The 22,500-nt window shown below is 38.9% G+C and overlaps 1 protein-coding gene and 1 non-coding gene across 2 annotated transcripts in view; one reads left to right on the plus strand and one right to left on the minus strand.

Moving 5' to 3' along the window:
* relt (RELT TNF receptor) overlaps positions 1 to 22,500 on the minus strand; it is a 52,420-nt gene that overhangs the window by 28,577 nt on the left and 1,343 nt on the right.
* trnae-uuc (transfer RNA glutamic acid (anticodon UUC)) lies at positions 8,161 to 8,232 on the plus strand. The gene has a single exon. It is a non-coding gene; the product is annotated as a tRNA-Glu (tRNA).

Genomic DNA, 22,500 nt, shown 5'->3' on the forward strand with positions numbered 1-22,500 from the left:
TCCAGGCCCGAGGAATCTTTTTCTCTTGTGTTAATGTGACCAAAAATGTTTGTTTACATACCCCCCAGTCCTTAGAAACAGCTGTTGTTGTGTAAACAGGGAATATTCATATAAAAGAGGAGGCGTGAACCTTTTTTCGTCAGAGCATGATGACACTGTGCAAGGGTACAGGTGTACGCGTCTCTCCTCAAATTGAGCAAAATTGAACCCTGTCTCTGTTTATTTCCTTGCTTCTTGTCTGTTTTAGTAGATGTCATCCATGTTTAAACCTGACATGCATAAGATTGTGAAACAAAACGGCAGATAACATGTCTACTAATGGGTGCCATATTGCGGTCCTTATACACACACCATAGTAATACTTGTATCTCTGACTACGGTAGCCGTAATGGGCCGACAATCCATCAAGCGGTGCGGCTTCAAAGTCGTACTAAAATATTTTGACACATTTTTGAGTGCCGTGTGTAATGTTCTGTATTTTCAATGGAACATTTAAAAATTTGGTGTTGTTTCACATTGTAGTCTACACGTATCTCTTATGTGTGACTGCCATTTACTGGTCACACTTATCATTACACCTTATACCAAATTAAAATTGCTTCGAGGTCAGTAAGCACAACCAGAATTATTCCGTACATTAGGTGCACAGGGTTATAAGGCACAATGTCTTTTTTTTAGAAAATGAAAGGATTTTAAGCGCGCCTTATAGTCCGAAAAATACGGTATCTAAATTTTTAACTTTTTAGAGTAGATTAATAGTGGCCTGTGGATTAACGGGTCGCTAAGAGGATGGTTGATAAAACGCGGTTGTGACTCGTCGGGAGTAAAGCGCGCTCAATTCAAATTGACACAGCGTGCGTGACCTCGATGAGGAAACATTGTTGTGTTACAAACTTTTGTGTGGTGTTGCTTCCTTATTTGTCATTATTCAACTGGCAGCTGAACTGAATGGGACAGTTTGTCATAAGTAGGGATGATGTTTGATAAGGAATTATCGAGTTCGAGCCTATTATCGAATCCTCTTATCGAACCGATTCCTTATCGATTCTCTTATCGAGTCCAGATAGGTTGTTGTATATGGGAAAAAAACACACAATATTTGGTTTAACAAAAGCTCACTTTTATTATATAAGAAAAAAATAAAATCTAATAAATAAATACATATTGACTGTTACCCACCTAAAAAAATAAAATAAAATAAATAAATAAATATTTACTGTTGTTACCCAAAGTATGTTAAGTGGGATTTTTTCAGAAAAACAAATATATACAGTAACACAAAAACAACCTGTCTCTGTGATTACTATAGGTGTATAAATAATAATATAGTGTTAAATAAAATCAGTCCCTTGGGCACAATACTGAAAATAATACAGCTCTCCAAAAAGTGCACTTCTGCTGCTATTTGACATAACTGTTTGTTATGATGCTTTGACATTTTTGCACTTTATTTCTTTATTGAAAGAAAATTCTATGAAGAGAAAAGTTGTTTGCAAATGTGGTTACAATGCTAAAAAATGAAAAGTTAAAACTAAAAAAAGAAATACACTTTATTGAGTTAACATTATTTCTTTATGGGGGGAAAAATGTTATGAGCTAGAGAATATAACAACTACACTACCCAGCATGCAACGGGAGTTACGAGCATGCGCGGTAGCCCCGAAAAGTGTTTCATGTTGCCACGCTGTGAAAGTAAACGTCAAGAACTCAGCCAACACGCCTCGTCTGCATTATTTATAATTAGACAAACAACACATCTGCAGTGTGATTTTGTTTTGTTTACAAGGAAAGAAAAACAAAAGTTAAAAAAGGGAGATATGTTGTATATATATGTATGTGCTGCGGTTGTTTTAAGAACGTTGCGACAGCTGCCGTAAAGGAGGTGCGTTGCTAGCCTGGTTGCTATGTTTCCGGTTGGTGGTAAAAGTGTTCGTCATGTGTTTTACCCTGCTAAAATCTCCCAGTAAAATTATTCATTGGATTATACCTTTTGTTTTGAACTTTATTACACCTTGGAGCGCTTTTTCCCGTCCATTTTTTTCCTGCTTTCGCTATCTGAGCCTAATGACTGAGCTACGTGACTGATTTCTTGTGATGTCACACGGAGCATTTCTGGTCGGGACGGGATTCGTTCCGAAGGATTCGAATAAAGAACCAACTCTTTTCTTTACTATAGTGGTCTCGATAACGGGTACCGGTTCTCAAGAAGGGATTCGAGTCCGAGGACTCGGTTCTTTTCTTATCGAACAACCGAGAAAACCGGTTTCGAGTATCATCCCTAGTCATAAGTAAGTCGGTCGGCTGGAACCAAAAAATACCGACAGCAGTATCGTTGGTCCAGAATCTTCATGACCTAATTAAAAACCGGTACCAAAAAACATCGTTATTCGATATACATCCCTTACTATGAGGCAGCAGAAGGAGACTAAAAATAAACACTATAACTAGCCATTCAGAGTGACTATTTGTATTTGACTACTTTGTCATAAATAGTCCATCAAAATGCTTGAAATTCCCAAGGGGGGGCCATACAGTGAATTATGTAATAGTTCCAAGTCACACAGCCGTTATTTCCAATCTGACAAGACGAGCTGTAAAACGCAAAGCGCTGGATTACGTAAAAGTCACCCTGCAAGTTCAGACAGGGCAAATGAGTCCTCATTTCTCCATTCTGCTTCAAAGCGTAATGAGCAGACTACAGGATTATACGCACACACAAAGAAACCATTCGCCCATAGAGGGCCACATTCAAAATAGCCGGCCTCGTGACCCAAGTGAAAGTGTGCAGTTGGCATTCATATAAACATACTTCCATATATTACAAACTACAATGGTGTCCTTTGGGTAAACTACGGTGAAACTCACATGAGACTTGCTCGTATTTTATTCTGATCGCAGACACACCCTTCAAGTCATGCTTGCACGCAAAATAGAAAGGATGTTGATGGTTCGGCAAGTCCCCTGTGCCATTGGCAGGCTTGTAAAGTATATTTATAATAGCTTCATAATTGCACCAGAAGACAACAGTGCGAAAAACCAATTGGACTTGCAGTATAATTAGGACGGATCAAGTTAGTCCTGTCCTGTTGGATTTTATGTATTTTTACCTATTCATCGGAGTACCATGTTCTTATGTTTTTTATGTGTTATTATGAATTTGCACTAAATTAGTTTGCTTGCAATTTCGTTGTACAATGTACAATGACAATAAAGATATATTCTATTCTAATATGATGGATTTAGTGGCGTTTCAGAATTAGAATCAGAATCAGAATAGTTTTTATTGCCATTGTTTGAGAACGGGTTCACAAACTACAATTTTTTCTTGGTGTGTATAGCTCCACTAATGGACATTGGAGTGTTACTTTGAAAGGCAAAATTAAAGTATTGCTAGAAACATAATTTTATATGGGACTTTATTGTATTATATGTATAGTACATGTTCCAAAAAGAAAAAAGCATAAAACACCACCAGAATTAGAGATATTACAATATCAAAGTGATGAAGCTTAGTGTTACGCTCATGACTTGGTGTAACTAAAGATGAAGGCAATTGCATTTTATTGATATTTGAAATGTATTCAATGTTTATAAATGGATATTTCAATATACTAAATGTAAAAAAGGGAATAAATATTCAAAATAAAATCTAGTTTGGTTACGCCACCATGAGCGCAACACAAGGTTGTAAAAGTTCCAACTACAATTCTAAATAAGATGTCAAAAGCAAACTGAAATAAAATACACACAGCTTAAAGATTGATCAATACCTATTTAAATGTAGTAATACATAAATATGATGATTTATCAAAATATAAAATAAATATACCTGAACAGAACGCTCATGATGGTTACACCAAAAAGTAACGCTATGAATCGCGTTTTTCCAAGTTTTTGGGGCATTTTTATGCTATTTCCAAGCATCTCCTTTTTATTATCGTTGATTTTAAATGGTCAAACTAATGCATATTATATATGCATGCCCTAGTAAACAAAAAAAAAAGTCTTATTTATTTTGATTGTTACATTTTGAAGTACATTTGTGCAGGTGGGTGCGAATGTACGCATTACCAGAGCTGTACACTGGTGCAATCGTGCAACATAAAAGACATAACACAGAATAGGTAATAAAATGAGCTGTAACTGAGCTATCAGATCTTGTTATAGTTCATGTGCCTGATGGCCGAGGGGAAAAAACTGTTCAGGTGGCGGGTGGTGTGGGTCTGGATGGACTGTGGTCTCCTGCCTGAGGGGAGAGTGGAGAATAGTTTGTGTCCAGGGTGAGAAGTTTATAAGGTTTATAAGGCAAAATAAAAAGTATTGGATAAATATTATATTTAATGACATTTCCTCCAAAAGGAAACAGCACTTTTATGGACATTTTTCTTTGTTTTACGCATTGTAATTTGTAAAATAGGACAAGCACGAGGTGGCTAACGATGCAGCTAACATGAGTAATCTATGATGCTCATAAAGCCCCTTTAAAAAAAAAAAAAAGTAACATCAAAAACCAGCCTTGTGACCTGAATATTAACCAAGTATTAGTGATATTGTTATTATAAGCGTTAACGCCGAGGATGTACTTTTAGCGGCGCCGTGATCACAGAGCAGGTTGTGTTTTGTGTAACCATGTGTGTTGAATTTGTGTGCTGGTGGATTGTTTTCCCCCTGCACCATGACTAGGGAAGGTTGTTTGGATTGGCTCATAAGTGAATGCTGTGCTACACCTTCTTGGAAAGTACAATTATTGGCAGAGATACATTAGTTGGCCACCAGATGGCGACGAATTAGCAGCAAACAGGGGCCGTACTTATCAAGCTTCTTAGAATGACTCCTAAGAAGTCTGCTAAGAGTTGACTTAAGAGTAAATAAATTCTTCGCTGAAAGCTGCACTTAAAAGTTAGTTATCAAGCATCTTACTCACACTTTCAGCGAAGTGTAGGACTGAATCTTAAGTGTCACACTCAGAGCTGAATTACGACATTACTATGTGCCGTAAACGGAATTTTAGGTGACGTCATTTCTGTGTCCATAGAAATGACCAATCACGGAAGGGAATCCGTTGTCTAAGAATAAAGAAATATCTTGGAAATATTTAAGTGGACAATGGGAGTGTATATTTTGACAATAAACTACAAAATAATACAAAACAAACTAGTCCCCGCCGGCACTCACGCTACCGCTCCCTCTCTTCTATCGCCCACACACTCACTGACGTCACTCACCTCACGGCCACACACATACGCTACTGTCATAACATTTTCTTTCCAATTCATTAATTAGGCAACTAATTTGAAACTGGTGTGGGTGGCTCTATATATACTAGCCCACTGCAGACACATGCAGAAATCAACAAGGAATCGAAAAGTATTAAATCTGTGACAAAAATAATATCCGCTCTGTCTAAACGATACCGTTTGATCAGCTGCTCGTCATAAAAAAAAAAAAAAACATTGTTCCGTTCCCTGAACGTTCGCGCACGTCTCTCTCGCCTCAGTGCCATCCCCTGCTGGCAACTCCTAACCACTTAAGACACCTCTGAAGGTCTCTTAAATATCGTGGAGAGTAGGAGTGATTCTTAGACTTAAGAACGTTGATAAAAAGCTTTTATTCTTAAGTTTGAGAGTAGGACTAAATTTCGCAAATTCTCAGGACTTGGGTGTAAAATGGCACTCTAAGAAGCTTGATAAGTACGGCCCCAGACCTCTAGATCAGTGTTTTTCAACCTTTTTTGAGCCAAGGCACATTTTTTGCGTTGAAAAAATCCGGAGGCACACGACCAGCAGAAATCATTAAAAAACGAAACTCAGTTGACAGTAAAAAGCCGTTGTCGCAATTGTTGGGTATGACTTTAAACCATAACCAAGCATGCATCAACATAGCTCTTGTCTCAAAGTAGGTGTACTGTCACATCATTTGACTTTTTTGGTGTTTTCCTGTGTGTAGTGTTTTACTTCTTGTCTTACGCTCCTATTTTGGTGGCTTTTTCTCTCTTTTTTTGGGGTATTTTCCTGTAGCAGTTTCATGTCTTCCTTTGAGTGATATTTCTACTTTGTTTTAGCAACCAAGAATATTTCAGTTGTTTTTATCCTTCTATGTGGGCACATTGTTGGTTGTCATGTCATGTTCGGATGTACATTGTGGACGCCGTCTTTGCTCCACAGTAAGTCTTTGCTGTCGTCCAGCAATCTGTTTTTGTTTACTTAGTAGCCAGTTCAGTTTTAGTTTTCTTCTGCATAGCCTTCCCTAAGCTTCAATGCCTTTTCTTAGGGGCACTCACCTTGTTTATTTTTGGTTTAAGCATTAGACACCTTTTTACCTGCACACTGCCTTCCGCTGTTCCTGACATCTACAAAGCAATTAGCTACCTGCTGCCACCTACTGGTATGGAATAGTATTACATGGTTACTCTGTCGAGCTCTAGACAGCACCGACACACAACAACAACTACACATAATTTGCAGACTACAATTACTGGTTTGCAAAAAATATTTTTAACCCAAATAGGTGAAATTAGATAATCTCCCACTGCACACCAGACTGTATCTTACTGCACACTAGTGTGCCGCGGTACAGTGGTTGAAAAGCACTGCTCTAGATATTTATATATGACATGGATGCACCACTCCCAGTCCAATTATTTGTTCAACTTGTGATGTCTCGTGGGCCAAATTGAAGACACAGGCGGACCCGCACTTGTCATTTGGACACCCCCTGCTTTATATCATGTCTTTGGATGTTCCATCTGCACTTCAAACTCTTGTGCTCTCAACTTGCATGTTTCCTTTATAGAACTGGTTGTGTTATCAGGTAATGGATGGACAGTGACATCTCCAAGAATACTTCAGCTTTCACAACAAACACGACCAATCTCTACCATGATGCTTTGTTAGTGCATGGAGAACAACCACATTCAACACACTAGAAAAAGGGAGAAGAGGTTTGGTTTAGGTGGAAAATCTTATTTTTAACCAGAAACTAGTCAAACAAAACATTATACGGTTATGTAGTCAATTTATTTTGGGGTTGTTTTGAACCAATGGTGGTTAGAGTATTAAGAATTTCACTCAGAATTGAATAGAAAGTCTCCCTACTAACTCACCAGTGCCTCCATGGAAATGCCCCCCTCTACCTCAAAGAACTGCTCACCCCCAAATCCTCCACACGACACCTCTACTCCGGACAGGCTAACCTCCTCCAACCTCCGAGGACAAAACTCCGAACAATGGGAGACCGGGCTTTCTGATCTGCCGCTCCCAGTCTGTGGAACGCTCTCCCTGACCACCTGAGGGCACCACAGACAGTGGATGCTTTTAAAAAAGGCTTAAAAACCCTTCTTTCTTTTTTAAGAGCCTTTATTTTTAGACATATGTGTGCTGGTTCTAGCTATTAGGCTGTTCTAGTTTTTATTTATTTAAAAAAAAAAAAGTAATGCACTGTAGCACTTCAAGGTTGTTTGCTCAATGTAAAGTGCTTTTACAAATAACATATATCATTATTATTATTATTAAGAAAACAGAATTAATAACCGGGAATTGATTCTGAATCGAATCACCCCAAGAATCGGATTGAATCGTGAAGTGCCCAAAAATCCCCATCTCTATTTTGGACACATAATTAGTACATACGAGAATTAGAACTGGGTTAAAAAGTCTGCCATTGCACTGAATAATGACTTCAGGCCTACCAAAGCCCAGGGTCACTATCTGTCGGTAGCAATGGTGAACTAATTTAGTCACGTGGTTAAAATGTGAATACTTTGTGCGGCCTAGGGATGGGTACTGATATAGCACCAGAACTGTACTTATCACGCACCAACTGTTTTTCATTCTAACGTGCATCTTAGTCAAATGTTTCATTAACAAATTTGGAGGTGTTGAAATCGCCATGTAAAATCGCTAATGCTAATCAGTAGCATGTCAATAGCAAAGCCAATGTACAGTACAGGCCAAAATTTGGACACACCTTCTCCTCATTCAATGCGTTTTCTTTATTTTCATGACTATTTACATTATAGGTTGACACTGAAGGCATCAACACTATGAATGAACACATGTGGAGTTATCTACTTAACAAAAAAAAGGTGAAGTAACTGAAAACACAGTTTACATCCTAGTTTCTTCAAAATAGCCAACCGTTGCTCGGATAAATGCTTTGCAGTCCCATATGGTCTAGCGGTTAGGATTCCTGGTTTTCACCCAGGCGGCCCGGGTTCGACTCCCGGTATGGGAACTACCTTTTTATACCATGAATTGATTAACGTGGACCCCGTCTTAAACAAGTTTAAAAACGTATTCGGGTGTTACCATTTAGTGGTCAATTATACGGAATATGTACTGTACTGTGCAATCTACTAACAAAAGTCTCAATCAATCAATCAATCAATCAATCAAAAGCACGCTCTTGGCATTCTGTCGATGAGCTTCAAGAGGTGGTCACCTGAAATGGTTTTTACTTCACAGGTGTCATAGTTTTGATGCCTTCAGTAACAATATTCAATGTAAATAGTCATGAAAATAAAGAAAATCCGTTGAAATGAGAAGGTGTGTCCAAACGTTTGGCTTGTACTGTATATTAGCATCAAGCTAGCGCATTCTTGGAAAAGTGGACTCTTCCCTACTAAAGGGAGGGTCATAATACTTACAATATGAAAAAAGGAAAACAAAAACATTAATAAAAGCAACAGTATTGTATAATTGTTGTTTAATGGTTTCAATCCAAAAAAACATTTTTTTTTATTGATAAATTCTCGAAAATTATTAATCGAATTAAAAGCGGAATAAATACAAATCTCGATTTGGATGTCAATCCTTTTTTTTGGAGCACTCCTGGGTATTAAGAGTTCTAAATGCGTGAATTACTTCCACCTTTGTATGAAAAACTGTGTGACTTTTTTTTTATTCATGTGAAATATGCACAGCATCGCTAAGGTATTGTTGCAATATGCTATGGCAGAAAATAGTACTGCCTATTAATACACCTGACATTATGTCACATGGTGCACATAGTGTTCCATTGGCATGTCAGGTTGGGTAGTGTCTTACGCAATATTACACCTGACCAAAATCACATGAAAATCTACTTAACCAACCAAAAAAAAGATTAGTGTTTCAGACTGCGAACAGTCAGTCGGCAGTGGCAGTTCAACCTCCTTTGCATTGGTAATACATACCAACCATTTCTTATGGAAAAACCACTTGTGGAAAGACAATGTCTCTTTATAGAACCACCCCCCACATTTCTTGCATGGCAAGCATGCATTCCAACACTCGCGCTCTTTGACGTTGGCTTGTCATGTTTTCCAGTGGAACGGCACACCGGCACCGGGTCATCAAGATAGAACTTGAGAGGTGGACTGGACAAGAACAGAGTGGAGCGAGACACATGACAGCGGCTTTTATTTTTTATGTGCGCTTATTGAGCAGTGATGGACAGTAACGGGCCACATGTAGCAAAGCTACGTCAGTGTTTCCCCCAGAATATTTGTTAGTTAAGGTGGTGTCTCTCCAGGGGGAAGGGGGCTTCGCCCGGGACAGGCGGACGGACGGGTAAGGGACTGGGTGGGTGTAAGGAACAGCGTAATTTGGCCTGTCGCCACCATCACGTCTCCATCTCATCGTAGCCTTGGGCGGGCAATAGACTACAGACTGTGGTGAAGTAGGCCGGCTTCGTCGCGTGAAGAAGCCTACAATTTTTGGTCGTGTTTTCCGCTCCGTGTGCTGAATGGCAATATACGATATATATCCAGTGTTTCCCACACATTCATTTATTTGTGGCGGCCCGCCACGAAAGAATTACGTCCGCCACAAATAAATAAAAAAATTTAGAAAAATAAAAAAATTGTTTTTTTTTTTTTGTCCTGTCCAGCTTCTCAGGCAAATCATATAGTTGATGTAGATGCCCATATAGGCTGTTCAGATTTACTTTACAAAAGAGAAGTGTAGGATACTTCTCTTGTTGCCTTATTTGTATTTGACCACTACTGTTTTCTGTTTATTTGTTACTGACTGTGTGGCAGGACACCTCTGCCTCTGTTTCACTTTATGTTGCTGGTAAATAATATGGTTGTAGTAGTAGGCTAAAGTTAAATTATTTAGTATGCACTAATTAAAGGGGCAGAGCTTTAAGAGACATTTTAGCTTTTATATTTTATAAGATATATTTTTTGTAAGAACCACAGTTAATAAATATATTTCAGTGAATAACTTATTGTTCAAATCTGTATATAAATATGTGCATAAAGTGTTGTAATTATATTGTAAAATGGATGGATGGATGGATGGACGTTTAAAACAAAACGGTTATTATTAATTAGTAAGTATACATTTTTTGAGCCTTTTTAGTGTCCTATATAGTGACCTATATTTCTTGTCTTTTAAGAATGTCCGCTCATTTTCAATTCTCTTGTATTTTGTGCCATTGAATGGACCAGTTGTGGGACAAAAGTGAATATTAAGTCGTGCCAACCTGTCTACAGAATGTGTTGACTGTCTAAAGGATTCGAGTTGTTATGGAACAGATAGGGAAAACAACAAGACATTGACGCATTTAGATAACAAACAATGACGCACAAGAGACATATAAAAAATGGCAGAAGACCGGAACTCGACAGTGATTTTGGCTTGTGTGTGTCTTGTTTGCTCCGGAGTAACATGTGGTCTGTCTGCACGGCCAACTTAATTCAACCTGCACTTCTGATAATGGGTAAATAAATTTGTTGTACTAAACTACTTTTGTTGCCTGTTTAAGCTTCGGACAATCCACTACATTAGAGAAAATCATATCATTGTAGTAAATTATGCAAATTACTCGATGATGTCATGGTGACCACGCCCGTAGCCACAGGTATCTTGGCAGTTTATGGGAAACACTGATATCTTAATATTTTTTCCGTAAAGTAAAAACAAAACAGTCCTAGTTACCTGAGATACTAAGTATGTCATTATTTTGACTTAGTAAATATTGACTTACTAAGACAAAATAATGACTAAGTCAAATTAATGCATACTTGCCAACCCTCCCGTTTTTAGCGGGAGAATCCCGATATTCAGCGCCTCTCCCGACGACCTCCCGGCAGAGATTTTCTCCCGACAAACTCCCGGTATTCAGCCGGAGCTGGAGGGCACGCCCCCTCCAGCTCAATGCGGACCTGAGACTGAGTGGGGACAGCCTGTTCTCACGTCCGCTTTCCCACAAAATAAACAGCTTGCCTGCCAAAAGACGTCATAACATCTAGGGCTTTTATAGAGTGCACAACTGCGCACACAACAAGGAGACGAAGCAGAAGAACGAGGAAATTACAGACATGGCGGCCGAAATGATATACTCATCATGAACGGAGAAGTTAAACAGGACAATACTGCCATCTAATGGATAGCCACTGGAACACTGAAATTCAAGTTTGTTTTTTTTGTTTTCTATGTAAATAAAATAAAAATAAAAATATATATATACAGCTAGAATTCACTGAAAGTCAAGTATTTCATACATACACACATACATACATACATATATATATACACACACATACATACATACATATATATATACACACACATACAGATATATACACACACACACATATACATATATATATATATATATATATATATATATATATATATATATATATATATATATATATATATATATATATATATATGAAATACTCGAGTTGGTGAACTCTAGCTGTAAATAACCACGCCCCCAACCACGCCCCCCGCCCCCAAACACCCCCCCAAGGTTGGCAAGTATGAATTAATGACTTACTGTAAATAAGCGTTTGCAATAAGCATTTGAAAAAAAGTTAAAAGTGAGGCCACATGCTGACATATGCTCAACTCATCATGCTTAATTTACAGGACAAAAACATTAAAAAATTAATAATAATAATTTTAAAAAAATTTAAATTAAAAAAATGTAAAAGACTTTAGTTTAGGCAGTGGCGCTTTGTTGTTAAGGCGGCCGCCTTAACAACAAAGCGCTGCGGGAAACCCTGTTCGTAGCGTAATTACATTTGCCAGTAGCGTCACTACTTTTTGAACAAGTGGCGATTCCTGTAGCTTAGCTATTTGTAGATTGATGTAGTGAGGTAGCTCCCGCCAAAGCTACGAGCTACAAAGAGAGAAAATGGACTCCGAATCCAAGCAAAAAATATCCAATGACCTGGATGAACGAGAACATCCATACATACGGAGAACATACATGATGATTGGTTGATGTTCGTATGATGACCCACAATTGGCGAAGGTTAGGGCCAAACATTATGGACTGGCCAATCAGAGGCAAGATAAGGCTAAATAGATGAAGATTTGTATCTAAATAAACCACTAATTATGGTTATTGGGCGCTTTTGTGCGTTTTCGTTACTTTTCTTTGTCTTTTCGGGCAGTTTTGTGTTTGGCTTTGAGCTGTTTGCGCTCTCCTTGCCCCTCCAGCGCTATGGGGATCGCGGCAAGACATTCCTACTACAACTACGGAAAAAGCGTGTAGGCACAAAGCTGAAGGAGCAGAGATTTTTTTTGGGAACAATTTCCCTTGTAGATCATTAAAGTTTGTCTAAGTCTAAGTCATCGAAACCAGGAAGTAAAACCATAACAGACACGCACTCATGTCACATGACGACTAGGGAGTCGGAGACAGAGGGACGCTTCAAGCTGACCACTCAAAAAAAAAAACATACGAGGAAATGGCAGAAGAATTCTCTCCCGGAGATTAGATTTTCCATTACTGATGAAGACGACGTGCAGGAAACCCACAATGATGCATGTCCTTGGCCATATTTAGACAAATGTACCGTAATTTCCGGACTATAAGCCGCACCTGACTATAAGCCGCACCAGCTAAATTTAGGGGAAAATACAGATTGCTCCATATATAAGCCGCACCCGACTATAAGCCGCAGGGTTTTGATGTGTAATTACCGTAGTATTTAGGGGTTCCTGCTACCACGGAGGGGATTGTCGGGACAGAGATGACTGTTTGGGAACGCAAAGCGTCCCATTTATTAACAATAAATCTTTCAATCATTCAATCAAACTTTCACATCTTTGACATGGCGAACAGCATTCGTGCAGAGTACAAATAATACAACGGTGCAAAGTAATACAAAGTGCTCGCCTGTACGTTATCAAAATAACCAGACCGGTATATGAAAAGTCAGTCTTTAATCATTGTGTCATCGTCTTCCTCCTGTGTACTAAAACCACCGAAATCCTCTTCGTCGGTGTCGGAGAAGAACAGGCCGTATATAAGCTGCACCCTTGTATAAGCCGCAGGGACCAGAACGAGGGGAAAAAGTAGCGGCTTATAGTCCGGAAATTACGGTATGTGTTTAGAGAAAACAACGCCCAAAACCTTAATTTTTTGTTGTTTACTCTGTCAACCAAAATCCTAACTGCTCTCTTCATCTAACACAAATTTAAGAACACACATTAAGGTGAGTTGAGTTCATGAAAGGTTTTACTGCACATAACCATTAGCAACTGCTCCCAAACAACACACTAGTCGTTTTTTTTTGGTCAAGATATAGATAGATGCTTTTTAGTTAGTTTGAACTTTAAGTATCTTGTCTCTGCAGTCTATTCAATTGAATATCCATCCTATCTCGCTGATTGTGTTGTACCACATGTCCCGGCCAGAAATCTGCGTTCAAAGAACTGTGGCTTATTAGTGATTCCCAGGGCCTAAAAAAAGTCTGCGGGCTATAGAGCGCTTTGTATTCGAGCTCCAGTACTCTGGAATGCCCTCCCGGTTACAGTTAGAGATGCTACCTCAGTAGAAGCATTTAAGTCCCATCTTAAAACTCATTTGTATACTCTAGCCTTTAAATAGACCCCCCTTTTAGACCAGTTGATCTGCCGTTTTTTTTCTGCTCTGCCCCCCTCTCCTTCAGGTTCGGTGGCCATGGATGAAGCGCTGGCTGTCCAGGGTCGGGACCCAGGGTGGACCACTCGTCTGTGCATCGATTGGGGAAGTCTGCCCTGCTGACCTGTCTCCGCTCAGGATGGTCTCCTACTGGCCCCACTATGGACTGGACTCTCACTATTATGTTAGATCCACTATGGACTGGACTCTCACGTTATTATGTTAGCTCCACTATGGACTGGACTCTCACACTATTATGTTAGCTCCACTATGGACTGGACTCTCACACTATTTTGTTAGATCCACTATGGACTGGACTCTCACTATTATGTTAGATCCACTATGGACTGGACTCTCACTATTATGTTAGATCCACTATGGACTGGACTCTCACATTATTATGTTAGATCCACTATGGACTGGATTTGCACACTATTATGTTAGATCCACTATGGACTGGACTCTCACTATTATGTTAGATCCACTATGGACTGGACTCTCCCACTATTATGTTAGATCCACTATGGACTGGACTCTCACTATTATGTTAGATCCACTATGGACTGGACTCTCACATTATTATGTTAGATCCACTATGGACTGGACTCTCACATTATTATGTTAGATCCACTATGGACTGGACTCTCACTATTATGTTAGATCCACTATGGACTGGACTCTCCCTATTATGTTAGATCCACTATGGACTGGACTCTCCCTATTATGTTAGATCCACTATGGACTGGACTCTCACATTGTTATGTTAGATCCACTATGGACTGGACTCTCACACTATTATGTTAGATCCACTATGGACTGGACTCTCACTGTTATGTTAGATCCGCTATGGACTGGACTCTCACACTATTATGTTAGATCCACTATGGACTGGACTCTCACACTATTATGTTAGATCCACTATGGACTGGACTCTCACTGTTATGTTAGATCCACTATGGACTGGACTCTCACATTATTATGTTAGATCCACTATGGACTGGACTCTCACACTATTATGTTAGATCCACTATGGACTGGACTCTCACACTATTATGTTAGATCCACTATGGACTGGACTCTCACACTATTATGTTAGATCCACTATGGACTGGACTCTCACATTATTATGTTAGATCCACTATGGACTGGACTCTCACTATTATGTTAGATCCACTATGGACTGGACTCTCACATTATTATGTTAGATCCACTATGGACTGGACTCTCACTATTATGTTAGATCCACTATGGACTGGACTCTCACACTATTATGTTAGATCCACTATGGACTGGACTCTCACTATTATGTTAGATCCACTATGGACTGGACTCTCACACTATTTTGTTAGATCCACTATGGACTGGACTCTCACATTATTATGTTAGATCCACTATGGACTGGATTTGCACACTATTATGTTAGATCCACTATGGACTGGACTCTCACATTATTATGTTAGATCCACTATGGACTGGACTCTCACTATTATGTTAGATCCACTATGGACTGGACTCTCACTATTATGTTAGATCCACTATGGACTGGACTCTCACTATTATGTTAGATCCACTATGGACTGGACTCTCACTATTATGTTAGATCCACTATCCACATTGATTGATACAAGTTTAAAAGGATTTGCAAGTCATTGTAGTCTGTTTTTATGTACGAATTACACAACGTGCCGACTTCACTGGTTTGGGGTTTTATATATCATGATAAAGATTTGAGTCCGTATCGCCCATCTTGAGACAAGAGTTGTGTGGTTTGAGTTAGATTCCATAGCGGTTTAAAAAAAAAGAAGTGTTCCAACTAACAAGAGGTTCAATTTCCTCCTTTGTTGGCTGCATTGTCATTACTCAGCAATTGTTTTGTTAGCATTGCATGTACGTGGCAGCGCTAACACGAGGGACTGAGTGTGCACTCTGCAATACGTGACACACAATCGCTCACTTGTGCCTCGTCACAAAGAGACTCACTCGTCCGTACTAAAGACTCTGACTTGTTCACCGTCAACTGGCCAGTTCATCTTCCAGGGGGAGTCTCGGGTGTTGGAATAGTGAGTAATACCGTTCTGGTACTGAAGAGGAGTACACATCTGGATTCATTAAAGGGGAACTGGACTTTTTTTTTTTTAATTTTGCCGATGGTTCACAATCATTATGAGAGACAAGAAGACAAAAGGTTTTGGGGTTTTTTTGCGTTCTAACATGCAATAAATGGTAAATGGGTTACACTCGTATTGCGCTTTTTCTACCTTCAAGGTACTCAAAGCGCTTTGACACTATTTCCACGTTCACTCACACACTGATGGCGGGAGCTGCCACGCGAGGCCTAAACACGGTCCATCAGGAGCATGGGTGAAGTGTCTTGCTCAAGGACACAACGGACGTGACTAGGTTGGTAGAAGCTGGGGATCGAACCAGGAACCCTCAGGTTGCTGGCATAGCCACTCTCCCAATTGCACCACGCCGTCCCTTGGGTTGGCGACTTTGTGTCTATTTGAAGAGTTCAACATATGGGATCCGTTATTTAAATTAGTTTCAACTATTAAAGGCCTACTGAAATTAGGGCTGCAACTAACGATTAATTTGATAATCGATTAATCTGTCGATTATTGCTTCGATTAATCGATTAATAATCGGATAAAAGATACAAACTACATTTCTATCCTTTCCAGTATTTTATTGAAAAAAAACAGCATACTGGCACCATACTTATTTTGATTATTGTTTCTCAGCTGTTTGTACATGTTGCAGTTTATAAATAAAGGTTTATTTAAAAAATAAAAAAAATAAAAAAATTAAAAGCCTCTGCGCATGCGCATAGCATAGATCCAACGAATCGATGACTAAATTAATCGGCAACTATTTTTATAATCGATTTTAATCGATTAGTTGTTGCAGCCCTAACTGAAATGAATTTTTGTTATTTAAACGGGGATAGCAGATCCATTCTATGTGTCATACTAGATCATTTTGCGATATTGCCATATTTTTGCTGAAAGGATTTAGTATAGAACAACATCGATAAAGTTCGCAACTTTTGGTCTCTGATAAAAAAAAAAACCTTGCCCCTACCGGAAGTAGCGTGACGTAGTCAGTTGTTCACTCCCTCATATTTTCCTATTGTTTTCAACGCAGCTAGAGCTTTTCGGACCGAGAAAGCGACGATTACCCCATTAATTTGAGCGAGGATGAAAGAATCGTGGATGAGGAACGTTAGAGTGACGGACTAGAATGCAGTGAAATACATATTTTTTTTCGCTCTGACCGTAACTTAGGTACAAGCTGGCTCATTGGATTCCACACTCTCTCCTTTTTCTATTGTGGATCACGGATTTGTATTTCAAACCACCTCGGATACTATATCCTCTTGAAAATGAGAGTCGAGAACGCGAAATGGACATTCACAGTGCCTTTTATCTCCACGACAATACATCGACGGAGCTCTTTAGCATGAGCTAACGTGATAGCATCTGTCTCAAATGCAGATAGAAACAAAATAAATAAATCCCTGACTGGAAGGATAGACAGAAGATCAACAATACTATTAAACCATGGACATGTAACTACACGGTTAATAGATCTCAGCCTGGCAAAGCTTAACAATGCTGTTGCTAATGACGCTAAGGCTAACTTAGCAACCGGACCTCACAGGGCTATGATAAAAACATTAGCTCTGCACCTACGCCAGCTCTCATCTGCTCATCACGACCCGTGCTCACCTGCGTTCCAGCGATCGACGGTACGACGAAGGACTTCACCCGATCACCGATGCGGTTGGCGGCCCGGAGACGGAGGAATTTAAGGTGAGGTCGTTCGGCTAGCGCGTCTGCTATCCTCAAAGTCCTTCTTCTTGTGTTGCTACAGCCAGCCGCTAATACACCGATCCCACCAACAACTTTCTTCTTTGTAATCTCAATTGTTCATTAAACAAATTGCAAAAGATTCACCAACACAGATGTCCAGAATACTGTGGAATTATGAAATGAAAACAGAGCTTTTTTGTATTGTATTCAATACAATTCATACCTCTGTTCCCCGGGCTACGTCACGCGCATACGTCATCCTCCAAAGGCTTTTTCAACCGGAAGTTTGGCGGGAAATCTAAAATTGCACTTTATAAGTTAACCCGGCCGTATTGGCATGTGTTGCAATTAGGGATGTCCGATAATGGCTTTTTGCCGATATCCGATATGCCGATATTGTCCAACTCTTTAATTACTGATACCGATATCAACCGATATATACAGTCGTGGAATTAACACATTATTATGCCTAATTTGGACAACCAGGTATGGTGAAGATAAGGTACTTTTTAAAAAAATGAATCAAATAAAATAAGATAAATAAATTAAAAACATTTTCTTCAATAAAAAAGAAAGTAAAACAATATAAAAACAGTTACATAGAAACTAGTAATTAATGAAAATGTGTAAAATTAACTGTTAAAGGTTAGTACTATTAGTGGAGCAGCAGCACGCACAATCATGTGTGCTTACGGACTGTATCCCTTGCAGACTGTATTGATATATATTGATATATAATGTAGGAACCAGAATATTAATAACAGAAAGAAACAACACTTTTGTGTGAATGGGGGAGGGAGGTTTTTTGGGTTGGTGCACTAATTGTAAGTGTATCTTGTGTTTTTTATGTGGATTTAATAAAAAAAAACTTAAAAAAAAACGATACTGATAATAAAAAACCGATACCGATAATTTCCGATATGACATTTTAACGCATTTATCGGCCGATAATATCAGCAGACCGATATTATCGGACATCTCTAGTTGCAATGTTAAGATTTCCTCATTGATATATAAACTATCAGACTGCGTGGTGGCTAGTAGTGGCTTTCAGTAGGCCTTTAAATGAACCAAAAATATGACTTATTTTATTTGTTTTTATTTTTCTAAATGTCTGTAATGATCATGTCAATGAGGGATTTTTAATCAACGCTATGTTGAAATTGTTACTAATATTGATACTGTTGTTGATAATATTCATTTTTGTTTGACTGCTTTTAGATTGTTGTGTGTCATGTTTGTGTGTCCTCTCAATTGCTATTCTGAGTGTTGCTGGGTCGACAGTAAATTTTGTCGACCCCTTCTTTTAATATGAGGTGTCCACCATTATTTTAAAAATCTTAACATTTTGTAAAGGGAAGCAGCATAGACTTGCTTCTCTGCAACCTGATGTTTGAGGCCTCAGAGAATTACTTAAAAGACCTTAGCTTTCTCTATACATTTCTTTTTTTTTTTAATAGGATAACTTCCAAATGCTCGGTGATCGCACAACAGCAGCTGGTTGCTACCTAGAAATCCGCATGCTGGCTGTAAAGTAGCAATCTGCGCGTGCGCTGCTTCTACAGAAATGAGCAGTATCACCGTCAAAGTGGGGTTATCAATCACGCTTTTACGATCATTTTCATTTCAAACGGTAATGCGACAAACCGTCGAGGTTTTATCATTAAGGTAATCGTTCTACTTCACATCACCTTATTAGTACTGGATTTAAACATCCCTTATCAAAATATATATTTTGTATGCCACTGAGTGGGGCCCCATAATGTCTGCTGTGACAAACATGGTCTGATTGCAAAATCAACTCCTTCTGAGAAGGTTTCCAAATCACATTTCAGTTAGCACAGCTGCTGGGAGTTTACCTGAACTGAATGGCTGACCTTTGGTAAATGCATTGTGAAATACAGTATGTACAGTAGGGCTGTGAATCATGATTCGGTTCTTGGGAGTAATGAGTCGATACTTTTTTCTTTTTTTTTTAAATTACACTGGGTGCCAGTTCTATGATGAACTACATTACGCAATAAAATATCAATCAATCAATGTTTATTTGAACAGCCCTAAATCAGGGGTCGGCAACCCGAGGCTCCGGAGCCGCATGCGGCTCTTTGACCACTCTGATGCGGCTCAGCTGCATACTTGCCGACCCTCCCGGTTTTCCCAGTATACTTGACGACCCCCCCCCCCCCCCGATTTTCCCAGGAGACTGCCTCTCCTAGAAATCTCCCAGGGCAAATATTATCCTATTTTCACTCTAATGACTTAATCAAGGGCGTGCCCTAATGGCACTGCATTAATTGTCCTCTATAGCATTTACAAACAGCGTGCCAGCCCGGCCACATGTCATATGTTGCTTTTATTTGCACACGTAGGCGACAGCAAGGCATACTTGTTCAACAGCCACACAGCTTACACTGACGGTAGCCGTATAAAACAACTTTAACACTGTTACGTTACAAATATGCGCCACACTGTGAACCCACACCAAAAAAGAATGACAAACACATTTCTGGAGAACATCCGCACCGTAACACAACATAAACACAACACAACAAATACCCAGAATCCCATGCAGCCCTAACTCTTCCGGTCTACATTATACACCCGCTACCACCAAACCCCCCCACACATCAACCCCCCCCCCCCCCTCTCCGTGTGTCGGTTGAGCGGAAGAGTTAGGGCTGCATGGGATTCTGGGTATTTGTTGTGTTGATGTTGTGTTACAGTGCAGATGTTCTCCAGAAATGTGTTTGTCATTCTTTTTTGGTGTGGGTTCAAAGTGTGGCGCTTATTTGTAACGTAACAGTGTTAAAGTTGTTTTCGTACGGCTACCGTCAGTGTAAGCTGTGTGGCTGTTGAACAAGTATGCCTTGCTGTCACTTACGTGAGCAAGCAAAAGTTGCATTCAACATAAGGCCAAGCAGGTACGCTGTTTGAGCAGGCTGTAGAGGGCGCTAAAAAGCAGTGCCAGCACGTCCTGAAATTTGGGAGTCTCCCGGAAATTTGAGGGGGTTGGGAAGAAAGACGCTATCAAGTGCCACTCAATTAAAAGTCGCGGGTCGCACTAACATTAAATTTCCATATTGAGATGCGTGCCGGTGCGTGTGTCAGAGACCCCTGGTTAACATAGCGCAAAGCAATTTAAACTTTGTATGCGGTGTTTTTCATTTTAAATTTTCAAAAAAATTTTGTGGCTCCCATTGTTTTCTTTAATTTGTGAAACTTTCCAAAATGGCTCTTTGAGTGGTAAAGGTTGCCGACCCCTGCCCTAAATAGATAAACAGCACTAATACATTTCTGTATTACTTCACAAAAAACTGTTTTTTCTTCATAAAATTCTACCCAAACATTTAATAAAGTCAAATACAAATAAGGCAACAAGAGAAGTATCCAACACTTTTTTTCCCCCAAAGTCAATCTGTACAGCAGATACAGATCGTCTACATCAGCGATGTGAAACTGGTTTTCATTGAGGGCCACATGGCAGTTATGGCTGCCATCAGAGGGCCACTTGTAACAGCGAATAATGTATGAACTTGCCTCTGGATTTCATTATTAATTATAAAAATTGTTTTAAGTGGACTGTCCATTTTACAGTAAAAACTTTCCTTTTATAAAATTTGACTGTAAAATATAGTGGGGTTTTTTTTTACAACATTTTACGGTAAATGGAAAAACAGTACCACTGTTTTTTTGGGGGGAAAAGCGGGCAGCTTAGTTGCCAGAATTTTTGGTTTTTACAACATTATATTGTTCATGGGAAAACAGCACAAGTTCTTTTTTTATTCTGGCAACTTAGCTGCCGGTTTTTCTACCGTAAAAACAAATGTACCGTCTTTCCATTTACAGTAATACACCGTTAAAAACAACAACTGTAGATTTTACAGTCAAAAACTGGCAGCTCAGTCAACAGAATTTTTAACGCAAAAAACGGTAGTCGTCTTTTTTCAATTTACAGTAATATGCTGTAAATAACAAGGTAAAATGTATTGTCATTTTTATTAATTTAATGGGGAATTTTCTGTAAAGTTAAGTATTTTTATTTAGACAAAAACATGATTTGAAATTATGATAATATACTGTAATATTTGTTGCAATACTGGATACTATTAAAGTTTAAAGGGTAGGCAATTTCAATAATACATATATTTCAGTGTTTCCCATAAACTGCCAACATACCTGTGGCGGTGGGGGCGTGGCTATGGGTGTGGTCACCATGACATCATCGAGTAATTTGCATAATTTACTACAATGATATGATTTTCTCTAAAAAGGCTCAAAAAATGTATACTTACTAATTAATAATAACAGTTTTGTTTTAAACGTCCATCCATCCATCCATTTTACAATATAATTACAACACTTTATGTACATATTTATATACAGATTTGAACAATAAGTTATTCACTGAAATATATTTATTAATCGTGGTTCTTACAAAAAATATATCTTATAGAATATAAAAGCTAAAATGTCTCTTAAAGCTCTGCCCCTTTAATTAGTGCATACGAAATAATTTAACTTTAGCCTACTACTACAACCATATTATTTACCAGCAACATAAAGTGAAACAGAGGCAGAGGTGTCCTGCCAGTCAGTAACAAATAAACAGAAAACAGTAGTGGTGGTAGATAGACACAAAGCTTCATCAAACATCTGATCCACTGAACAAAGAGCTCCAAAAATCTTGAACTTTAGACTGCCATCAGTTTTACTCCCTACACTTAACCACGTGTTTCCTACTGCCTGCAGACTTTGCACTCTTTGTTATATGCACATGTTGTGTTTCTAATATAAATACATTTAATAAAGTCAAATACAAATA

Source organism: Entelurus aequoreus, linkage group LG13 (assembly GCF_033978785.1).
Source record: "Entelurus aequoreus isolate RoL-2023_Sb linkage group LG13, RoL_Eaeq_v1.1, whole genome shotgun sequence".
In the NCBI taxonomy this organism is placed as follows: domain Eukaryota; kingdom Metazoa; phylum Chordata; class Actinopteri; order Syngnathiformes; family Syngnathidae; genus Entelurus; species Entelurus aequoreus.